Below are 12,446 nucleotides of genomic sequence, written 5' to 3' on the forward strand. Positions count from 1 at the left end.
AATCTTAATACTGAGAAAGGATATCAGATTATAGTAAATAAATGAGAAACAATGCTTTACTTCTTATTGGCAGTTGAACTAAACATATCGACTCTACCGGAAGTCGGAATTGACAAATTCAACCTGCTTTAATTTTCACATTCTGTATTAAATGTGTGTGACCTTCGTATATGAGGTTTACTTTATCGTTTTTGAAGACATACTTCAGGGTCACTTCCTTGTGGCATTCGAATTCTAATGAAATATGACATTCCAACACAATTTACGAATCTTTCTTAACAAAAAATATTAATAATTCTGTATTTTATAACCTTTCACATACTGTTAATTAATAATAACTGTCTTTTTCATTTCTCTACATATTTTTAATGCTATCAGTAGTTGATTATTTTCCTTGTTCTCGTTGCACACACACTTTTAATTTTTCTCCTTATGCACTTAAAGTGCTAGGCGTTTTGTATTTTGCTTTTGCCGTGACTATATAATTATTTCTTCTATTCACCAAGAGGTTGATTACGCAGTCCCACACCTGCAGTTATGACTTGACAATAACATTCTTTTCCTTATGTCTGCCGGCTGCTACAATCTTTTATTTTTTTCTTGTATTGATAATAGAAAAGGTTGTTTTGAAACGGCTGGAAGCACTGAATAATATCCTTCCTATGCAGTATTTTCGTAATTCATGCTCTCCAGCTATTTCAGACGTACTATTTTGCACTTAGCCAATGGTCATTATCGTTGCTGCAACAAGGAAAAAGGGACCTTGAATTATTTTGTTTTATTTTATCTTTATAGCGTAGAAGTTGAATTCGTGAAAAAATATATTTTTGGTTGCAAATCATTTGCTTCGTCCTTACTCACTTTGACTCGATATCCTTATCCTCAAATATATTAAGGATAATGTGACTTACCTTACCAGAGAGAAAAGCACCCTTGAGTCTTAGATCTTTATTACAGTTATTACTCACATACCTTCTGCGAAGAGGCCAGTGCATTATTGAATCTACTTTCAAAAAATGCTTAAATTAAAAGTGTGTTGAGAAATAGTGAAAATTGGATGCGATGTTTAACCTGTGGTTTAGTTTATTCATTTGGATACAAACACCAGCAAAATTATGTATTATAAACGTATATAACATTTAAATTAAAACATATTTCTTCGAAAACTTCGTACTGATGGGTCGATATAAATAATTATTTGCTTTAATTTGAAGGTAACCTGCCTTGTATGCCATTAAAGAAATTGTCTTTATTTTCAAATTATTTTGAAAATAAGTCCACTCTTGCTGATTACTAAGCATAATTTACAGGATTGAATGACCTAATGAAAGAGCACTCTGGTGCAAAGGGTCTCGCTTCAATACCGGGACGTGTAAGTTTGATGTAAGGATGGTCAACATTTTCAGGATTTCGGAAATATTTCGGAATTTAGAAAATTCTGAAATTTAAAAAAAAATCGGAATTCTTAAAAATTCCGGAATTTTCCGAAACCGGAATTCTTCCAAAATGCGGATTTTTCCGAAATACAAAATTTTCTCGAATTCCGGAATTTTTCGATTTTACTTTCTGAATTCTGGAAGGTAAAAATTCCAGAATTGGCCATCCCTAGTTTAAGGTCGATCTTATCCTTGTTTTTCTCGATGTTCCTCCTTTTTGTGTACTTTTTTATTTCACTCGTTCCATCGTTATCATTTATTTATGTATCTTTTCCATTCCTCTACGTCAACTCGTAAGGTATAATTATCTGAAGCAGAATTTCATTTCATCTCATTTTTAAATTCGTTTTGAAGTTAAAGATCTACAGTATAAAAGAACATCAGTTTGTTTCCGATACGTTCAGATTCAAATCAAAATGTTTCCAAATCTTGTTTGTTAGAACTTCAACGTTTTGTTGAATTTCATGTGAAAAGAAATACCATTTAATTTTATCGTGTATATTTTCAATCAATAATAATATAGTAAAGTCCTAAATACATAATTTTCATATGTATAATAATATTGTCAATTATCCTAATGAATTATCATCTGTAATTTCCTAATAAAGTCATTTGTTTCCATTTTAAGCAGAAAAACAGTTTTAACAGCTTACCATGCACTGTTCCACAGCAAAATCAGATATGAAATAGCTTTTTGGGTTCATCCACTGAATTTAAGAAAGTTTTTATAGTCCAGAAGAAAGTGATAAGAATAATCAGCAATACTTCATATTATGCTTCTTGCAGAACGTTATTCAAATACCTAAATATTCTTCCACTACCTTCATTGTATATATATATACTGAACTGAATAGAACTGTACTGAAAGAGCTCAGATAAACATGGATATAATATGAGAACGAAATCACATCTCCAAGTTCCTCTTCATAACACCACTTTGTTTTCGAAAACAATTGCATACAAAAGTGTACAATTCTTTAACTCATTGCTTAATCAAATTAAGTCTCTTACCAAACATGAAAGTTTCAGTACGTCCTCTGTTGGTAAATCACTGCTTTTACAGTGTGGAGGAATACTTGGAAACTGATCTAGGTTCTGCTAAGTCGTAAATGTAATTTTTGTGCATATTATATTTTTCTATTTTGACAAAAAAAAAAAAAAAGGTCTGTATCTTCTGTAGAAGGAAACTACAATATTTTATCAAGTTTTTCCATCGTCTAGGAAATATTGTGAAAGTAGTTGTTTTTAGTATAATATGAATATATATTTGGATAATCACATCATTGACATGTTCTATACCATATGACAATCAGCCAATGTAAATGGTCGTTGAACGCAATAAAAATTTAATTCAATTCAATATGAGAAAATAAAATTTTTCGTACATTATTACCTTAGATGCAGATCCCCTAATTACATGAATGTAAAATGTTCATAAAATTACTGAAAGTTTATAATTTTCATTAGGAAAATCGTGACATATGAGTAATCCAATTTTGAAATGCTAAAGAAAGCTGATAAACTGTTAGGGAGTCACGGAAGAATTTAGTATTTGAATTGTTTGCTTTAAGAGTTGAGTTGGTATATTTGCAACTTGCAGATGAATAGACTACATTCCTGCTATTGTATGCATTTGTGAGCTTAAGGGGTGGGGAAGGGGATGTCTTGTTATCTATAGCAAGATGTTTGTTAGGAGTGTGTACTTAAGAAATCAGACAAGGAAATGAAGCACGTTTTTCCCTGGAAATGACAACTAACATTGTAAAATTTTGGATTCACATCTTACGTCAAAGTTTGCTGTTTACGAAGAATATATATAGTTTTAAAATATCACGTACTATTGGATTTCTTTATTAGTAACCAAGATCTAATTGTAAGAGGAACTGAAGAAAGAGTGTGTATATTTGTAATTGTGGTGCAAGTCAGAGAACATAGCTATACTCGGTAAGTTTTACAACTGTAATTTTACAGCAGTTATTCAAATAGCGTAAATTGCAACTAATATTTGAATTCGGATTAACTAGTACCGAACTAAAGTATTGTCCTTACGAGAAGTATTGTAAGCATAATATTTATATGGTTAATAAATATTACGATGTTTATCTTTTAAATACGTAGATTATTGAATTGTTTTATAGTGGAAATAATAGCTCAGTGGTTGAGTGCTTTTCTCTTGAGTAAAGGGTTGTAGTTTAATCTCATACTACACAAGTTGCGATGCTTAACGTCGTGTTCGTGGGTTTTCTGAAGATATTTCTGTTTTCTCCAATTATTGTCAGTCTACTAGATTTCTCCTTTCCGTTATCACCTGTCCCTTTACTCTATATGTGTAATCAAGGAACGTTAAATTTAATATTTCATTTTATTTATTTCCAATCTTTTGATAGTATATTGTATTTCAATAGAATTCTGGGGACGAAAATATACGTGTATGTAATTAAAGCAGCTGTAGCATATGAGAAATACGTAAAGTGTACCTTTACTATAATCAGTTTATTGTAGTTACGTTAGAACTATATTATTTAGTAGAAACTACAAGTCAAAATATATGACGACCTAAGGATAATGCACAGTTCAGATCATAATATAGAACATTGAAAAATCTTTCATTATAACGTCCCACGATTATGCCCTTTAAGCTAAGGGAGACTGTGATTAAGGCAAGTGAATAATAATAGAAGAATTGGTGGAATGAGAAAGTGGGAGAAAACAGGAGTATCTCGAGAAAACCCACGGATACGAAGTTGTCCACCACAGACTTACTTGGCGGGGAATATAGAACATTAAGATGTAAAATTAAACAAACAATCGCAGTCCTAATTTCCTTGTATTACTGATGATTAGACTTTGATCAAGATCTAACAATTTCGTTTGCCACAAACGAAATTTTAAAAAATAGATAAAATAATTAGAATACTGACCGTGGATTGCTTGTTTTTTTTTTAAATGGATGTTTTTCTCAGCTTCATTTAGTAATTTTAGGTAAAGCATTAATTATCGAGATCGATGGCATTGTCCTCCAAATTCTTCTACGGAGCAGTAGCAAAGGATGTCATTGATTTTGATATAAGGCACAGCGACTTATACAAAATAGGAAAGTATCAAATTTATAAATGCATTGAAGTTGTGACATTTTTTTTCCTTCCTCATAATTGATATAAGCAGTACAGAGATAAATTGTCATTGAGTGTTCATATGAATTCTTATTACAATTATAATACAATGAGGGTAGATTCGAATAATAAAATTGTGTGGTAAAATTTGAGTGTAAACAATTAAGCAACAATTGTGAAGGTACTACAGCTCTGCACTTTTTTCGAGATTATGTTCAATCATTGTTGATTCATGAGACAGTGAGCAAAAACTGTGCAACAGAAACTACCTAACCTTGAATCAGTTTACGGGTAAAAAACAATAATCCCTCATTTAAAAAAGTGAAAATTAAAGTATCCAAGGACAGACGTATAGTTGATTCATACTCTTTATATCAAACAATTACTTACCATGAGTCACAAAAGGAAGAAAAAGGAACTCAGTATGTACTAAAATAATTTCAAGAGCATAGCAGATAGGTATTTGAAAATAATGATCATTAAGAGGCAATTAACTACTGGTGTAGAAGTTGATGCGGAAATTTAATGCTACTTGATTCTTCTTTTGTTTTATTGTTCGATTTTATCCTTTGCTTACTTGGTTGATTCAGTTTTATACAAAAGGTTTTGTTTTCCAGTGTCCTTATAGTCTGATACTTATTTTTAAAACCCGTTTTAATTTTCATTATCCTACCGAAAACTTGTTTGATATATTAATATTTATTTAATTATAGTTTGATAGCAATAACTCAACGCTTTTACTTGAAAATATATTGAATGAGTATCTTGTTTAATTTGTTAACCACCTCACAAGTTATTAGAGATTGTGTTTGGCGGTATTGAAAATGCATTACAAAACATGCGTACTTATTAAATGTCATAGCCAGTTCATACTAGGTAATAAGTAAGTAAAAAATATTCTAAATAAAATAACTTCTATTCCTTATCGGCGGTCTAATTTTTTGACAATAGTCAATTTAAATATTGACCAAAAATTCTTAAAATATAAAATATGTTGTAAATAATTGAATAACAAAATTTCTGGTTACCTAGATAATAAAAATGGGACGGAGATTCATCTGCAATCTTTCATCATCAACCATTTTGGTCATTTTTTACATTAAAATTACAGCACTAACATAACATAATTATTTATAACAAAATTTAGTGATATACAGTAAGTGACTTGACGTAGGTCTATACCTGAAGATGATAAACTTCAATTGCGGTTATAAAAGAAAAGAATTTATAGATCGCTAAATGGACATTGGTATGCTACAAAAGATGAATACCTCGTAAATGTTGACGTAAATTATGCACATGTTATCATGTGATGTAATGGAAAAATATGGAGATCCAGAGAATTGAATATAAATACGAAGTTTTCTAAATAAAAAAAAAAAAAATAGAGAAAATATTGTTTATAAGTAGTCAATGTGATGAGAATACAACTGTTGTTTAATATATTTAAGAAAAAAATACTTGTTAGCGACAGGCTTCTGATGCGATTCCCGACCATTAAGTTTGTGGTAGACAACATGGTGTCCGTGGGTTTTCTCGAGGTTCTACCGTTTCCTTACATATTCTCATTTCATCAATTAATTTATTGTCGTTCACTTCCATGTATCACCCGACTCTTTTAGTCCAAAGGGCATAATCGTAAGACATAAAACAAGAAGTTTCGTTTCATTTCAATGCGCTTTGGCTGACTTAGAGGGGTGTCGCGAATTATTTGTTTACATTGTTTATGAGATCGACCAAACTTTTACTTATGTTTGTTTTCCGTAACATGTACCTTTACGCTTTTTTTCATAAATGTTTATGCCGGGATCAGTGGCTGGTCCTTGATGCAGTTCTTTTGAAGTCGAGATAGTATGGTCAACAAATGCAATTTGGATATCATTGAAACAGTGTAAATCCCTTCTATTGTCTAAGTGTTGAAAGGATGATGCCTGAAGATGGAACTCTAGTGCATCGTCATCAATAGATGCACTGTACTATACTTGCTATAAATTAACAAGCTTCGACGCATTACGACCTTGAAGTAGTTCTTTTTTTTAATCAAGAAAAGAAGTTACCAGTTTTAATGCCGCATATCAATTATTGTATCATTTCTTCTTCTTTCCCGTCATCCATATCTTTCATCACATCTTTTTCATTATAATTTATTCTTGAACAATAATCTTTTAAAAACTTCTCTTTCAAAATTACATCGAATATTGTTTCTTTCTCATCCACTATTTCTAGCACTTTCTCATTGGATTTTCTTTCGATCAAGGTAAGCTAATCTTTCTCTATACCCAATTTTCTTGGGCTTCGAGCAGTCTTTTTTTTTTTTTTTTTTTTTTGTCAATTTTTATCATGTCGGCCTTTCTATTTCGTATAATTTCGTACTACATATGAAACACTTGAAAAGTTTGCACTGGCGTCTCGGGCATCTAAAATTTGGGGGGACATCAAAGAAAGTGATTTAAATGGTACTACCTAACCCAAGGTGTTTATTATCTTCGATTACCTTTCTGCTTACCTTCACGGACTTCCTAAGGTATATCAAGAACTCTGTTATAATCGTTTCACAGCCTGAATATTATATTCCAAATAAATATAATTACTATTATTTATGTTATTCTGTCGTTAATAAATAAATTAAATTAGAATAAAATATTGAATATTTTGCACTTCAAAATATTGGTAGGACGCGTCCCCGTCGTCCCCCCGCCAGAGACGCCCATGAAAGTTTGTTTTCGTTATTTTATCCAACAACACTTAAAATATACTTTTCTCTTCTTAAAGACTTCTTTTACCATTCCTATTGTTGTTTGTATTTCTCGCTCACATTATGGAGCAAGGCACGAAGATTTACCACCTGCTCTATTTGTATCTTTAGACCAAAATTGGAATAAAAACGTTCTGGTTTATTGTTAGTAGTTGGTAGGGTTAATACTTATAGTGGAAGGAAAGAAAATTATAATATTTGGTGCTGATCCCACGAAGCTAGCGAAGCGACTTGAAACCGCGAACTTATTTTATTTAATTACAGTGGAGTTGTAGAGTATATCAACCTTAGAACGATTAAATGACGTAGAATATATAGCGGTAAACACATATCGTTTGCATGTTTAAATATGCATGACAAACATCCAACTGTCATTGACCTTGACCCGTCTGCTAACACATGCGTGTAAAGTCATTGACTAACAGGATTGTAAATTAGTTGTAATCTGTACACTCACTGTTCAGTATCTCAGAAAGAACTTACAATGCATTGGTTAAGCAGATCTTTCTCAATAGTAACCTTATGACTAAACATTATGGTTTGCATAGTGTAATATTGCGTATTTTAGACATTTGGGGAGATAAATGTCCAAAATTGTGAAGATGGTTAATGATTCACAAATATTTTTACATTTCAAGTGTTTTTAGTTTCGAGCGATGATAAAAGATAAGAAAAGTATGGTTATCGTGAAAATAGTCTAATTTGAAATTTCAACGAATTTACGTGTCGTATCATGGCTCTATATGACAAGAAAGTTGCTTTTAGATGTCTATCTGTCCGTTCGATCATCGTGGTGAATGTACACTGGCTTCAAGGCAATATCGTATAAGAATCCAGACCAAATTTCAAATTTTCGTAAGTTTCTTTAAGGGAATTTGAATTTGTTTACTACTCTAAAAATAATGTAGTTCATTAAAGGGTAAAAAAAAAAAAAAAAAAGATAACTTCCCAGAAATAGCTCTAGCAGTTCCATGTCATTGTACTCTTACTTCGTATACTTTGATTCGATCCAGTTAATAAATTCGCATATACGATTTTATAAAGAAAAATAACATTAAATTAATTCTTTGGTCTCTTTTGTTCGAGACTAATGAATAATTATGAATTCTGAGTTACTAGTCGTATGTTGAGAGATAAATAAATCAACTTTCTGTTGTGATGAATTACTGAGCTTTTCTTATATGGGAAATTACTCATATAAGGGGAAATCGAACCAACATTTGAAATTGTGATATTCGTGGTGTTGTAGTCAGGTTTTACAAACACGGATTGACGAATATAATCTAATTTTTTTTTTTTTTTGTGAAGAATAGTATTTAACGTCTACAATAGTCGAAATTCCGAATTCAGATTCGACCATTATATACCACTTCATGTTATTAAGAAATAGTTCTATAGATGTTTATAAATAATATAATTTGTTTTTGTAACTCGCCATGGACAAACTTAGGTGTATCTAGAGGATATACCGGGTGTGCCTATGCATATCTTAATGAAGTGAGTTTCTTCTTTTTTTTAAAAAGAAAATGTCATGTATTCTAAAATTTTATTATTTTGAATTTCAATTCATTGAAATAAAATTTTTCTTCTTATTTTTAATATACTTAAAACCCAATAAAACGAGCATGTGAGTATGTTATAATGTGAGGACGAGTTGACTTTAATAACCTTTATGCGCACCTATATGAAAACTCTTGCTATGCCTATATGGGTAAATAATTAGTATTCTCGCCTTTGATGTTGGTATTCCAGGTTCGATTCTCGTTCACAGTACATACACCGTATATTTCGAATTCCATTTTAAAATTTACACCATAAGGTCTCAGCACTAAAAATGACTTCAGCGTCTTCCAAGTAATATATAGTATGTAAACTCCAAGGTTATTAGGAGACACGCGCTAGACACGCAGTTCTTATTCCAAAGCCGCTGTTTGCAGTTAGATTTGAAAACAAAGTTTGTGAGTGTATATTTATATGCGTTCATACGATATACTCAGTGACATATCCTTTGTATCATTAGATGGTTTGCATTATCCCTCTCTCTGTGTACCCATAGATAACAATTCGTATCAAGTTTGTCTTTGCTAGCACAAAACACTCTGTCCTAGCGCCAAAAGGAAACATTTATTCAAACTAATTGTTCTACACAGGTAATATGTACCTAGGTATACAAGTTTCACGAATGTTTCATCCGAACTGTTCTTGGTTATTTTCTTTAAATTTATAACTATTATTATTATTTGATTATGTGAGTGAAGTGCGATTATTTTCAGTGCATGAGTTTTAGATTATTCTATGTACTGTACAGTGTTGATAAAATCGAGTTGATGAAATTAATTTCATTGGAAGATTTCAACAGAAGTTTTATGCCCCATACAAATAATAATAAAAATTAAATAGACACTGAAAGGGAACCATAAACTTGGTAGACTGAATAGATGCGATATAAAATTATGGTGCACAAAGTATATAGACCTATATGCTGTAATTTTGAAGCACAGTTATGCATGATGTGGATAAATTTTGTGTTTGTGGATATATATATATATAATCCGTTTTCGGTTTTAGAATCCGTGACGCATATAGCTTAAAGAGTGTAAATCGATTGATGATGACAGAAGGTACGTATCAAAAATAGATTTCGTGAAGGGAAAATAAGGCAATTTTGTGTCTCATAAAGAAGAACGTCAATATATTTTTTTAATGAATGCCATTGAACTGGAATCAAATATATTTCATTTATAGGATATAAACCGCACCAGAATGAAATGCTAGGGACGGAGTAAGGGAAGTTTTTTTTTTTTTGTTTTTTTTAAAGCATAAGATCAAATTCAATCAAAAATTTCATATAGGCCTTATATCTGGAGAACTACATGTAGGGTAGCCAAACCCAAACTATCAGTTAACTCAGCAAGATGTGTTTGTTCCGTAGAAAATACGAAAACTCGATTTAGGGGCCGGTCAAAAATTTTGTGGTCCCTGATCCAAAAACTAATTATTGGCCAAATTTGCATTTTTCAAAATCCATTTTTAGTTTTCGTAGAATTTTTGTTCTTTCCATTCATTCATTACTTCGACTAAAGTAGGGATATGGCATTCATTGAAGAAACAGTAATACTCCAGTTCTAGCAAATGTAGTTTACATTAAGGCACATATTCATTTCATTTTCTCATTACTGCTTGTTATTTTATCAAGCGAGTCATTATTTTCTCGTAATCAATTCCATGAATCGAATTCTCGGCTGGTACTCTTGATGTTTGCTAAAGTTCTAGGACCAATTATATGAGATGTGAATCTATAGTTGAAACTCGAACCACAGTAATGGGTTCAAATTTCAATGCTCTTCCACCGCCAATCGAACCTGGGACCCTATACACCAAACGCGCGTGCACTAAACCAATGGGATGGCTGTACTCCTCAGCCCCAGCTAAATTTTTGGTTAACAAATTTAAATGTAGGCTGTCTCCCTTTCACCGGCCCTCCTAGCTGATTTCCTTTACCGTATATGATTAATATGTTTAGTTTAAATGGGCTTTCTGATATTTTGTGGCATTTAATAAATAAATGAAACCTTTGTTCCCGTTCCCTTACATCTTAGAAGGTTATCACTTTTGTTCGTGTTATTTCTATTTGGTGTAAGCGATCTATGCACAAGTTTAATTACTACTTCGTAAAAATTCTTATATAATAAATATTTATATAGGTAATACATGTGTTTTGATTTAAATGTTAAATTGTTGAAATACATCTCATAGTCTCGGTGCTGAAAATAATATTTTAAAAACAAAATAATGTATCATAAAAGTACTAGTGAAACTTCGGAATAGTCGTAAAAGCTCATTTTTCATTTTATTTTTATTAGACTTCCAAACTATGCTTTGCACAAGTATCGGAAATCTTATAGAACTGCTTTGTCGGTCCTGCCTGTCGACAGGTATCAGGTGTTAACGGTGTTTTGCAATCGATTCAGCGTTCAAAGAATAGGTTCCATTTCATCCGTTAACCGTCTATTCAAACCCAAAGACAGATCAAAATGAGTGGTCAGAAAGCTCTAAATTTAAACATATTTTTGTTGCATACTTTTCCTAATGACACTTCAGTGTTCAGCAAAGAACAACAGCTATTATTAAGCGGGGTTTAAACTACTATTCAGATTTGTATTATCTGAGGCCTTCCAGCAGGGTTTGAAATTCGATCACGCAAACGGTTTTAGCTGGAGAGAATGGGAAAGCCATTATGTGATTTTATATTAAACTTATATGTTATAAAAACAATTGTATTAACTAATCTAAAGACAACATAATTTAATTTTTTCCAGTTATAATATGGAGGCGAAAAAAAATTCCTGAATACAATTTTAGATAGAATGCGTTAGATTTCTAAACTTGAATTGCAGAATATAAAATAAATTTAAAAATGTAAATAACATACAGTCTTATCTGTAGCTTAGAATAATGAATTTCAATTATGAAGTTTGAGCGTATCAAGAAGCGGTTAAACATGCTTTGTTCTTGTTTTGGCACGTTGTTTACATGGTAATGAATTGACCATTTTGTTTTCTTTATTGTTAAGTAATGACTATGTTTTGTGTTCAATATATTTCCATTAATGACTATAAATGTCATGCTTCTCAAGAGCGAATTTCGTTCACCGATTCTAAGCACACACTTGCATTCATAACGTTTTTCTTTTCAATCACAACACGCAAGTTATTCTTGACAAATAACTTGTAATCTGCATATTATACATATCATCTGAGAAACTTGTTATGCAATACCAAGCAATTTGCAAAAGCATTGAAGTCTACATAATATACTCAGTGTTTTCTTACGATATACTTTATATTCCAGTTGTTTTATTTAGTTATTTATTTTTCTTACGATTAGAGTAGTGATATAACATAATGATATAAAGTAGACCAAATGTGAGAGAAAATAAAAGGTTGTACTTTCAGCAATTTAGGAGATATAAACATTCTAAAATGGGAAGTTACTTTCAGCTCACACTGTACAGACAACTGAAACAAAAGAAAAATTTAAAAATGTAGGCGTTACTTTTCTAGTAGAAGGGAGATAATATATTCTCACCGCATTGATATATTTTGATTTATAACAGAATACCTTCCGCAATTCATATACTGT

The 12,446-nt window shown here is 31.3% G+C and overlaps 1 protein-coding gene across 4 annotated transcripts in view; it reads left to right on the forward strand.

Moving 5' to 3' along the window:
- Positions 1–12,446, forward strand: part of LOC145664541 (sodium-dependent nutrient amino acid transporter 1-like) — a 189,417-nt gene that overhangs the window by 112,428 nt on the left and 64,543 nt on the right. The window contains exon 1 of one of the 4 annotated variants that reach the window (XM_081731304.1): positions 3,196–3,380. The exons of the other annotated variants lie outside the window; for them this stretch is intronic. The gene's annotated coding sequence lies outside the window, so the exon portion shown is untranslated. Of the gene's footprint in view, positions 1–3,195; positions 3,381–12,446 lie in introns of those variants that run through there. 4 annotated transcript variants of the gene reach the window in all.

Source organism: Thermobia domestica, chromosome 11 (genome assembly GCF_964235325.1).
Source record: "Thermobia domestica chromosome 11, izTheDome1.hap1.1, whole genome shotgun sequence".
Taxonomy (NCBI): domain Eukaryota; kingdom Metazoa; phylum Arthropoda; class Insecta; order Zygentoma; family Lepismatidae; genus Thermobia; species Thermobia domestica.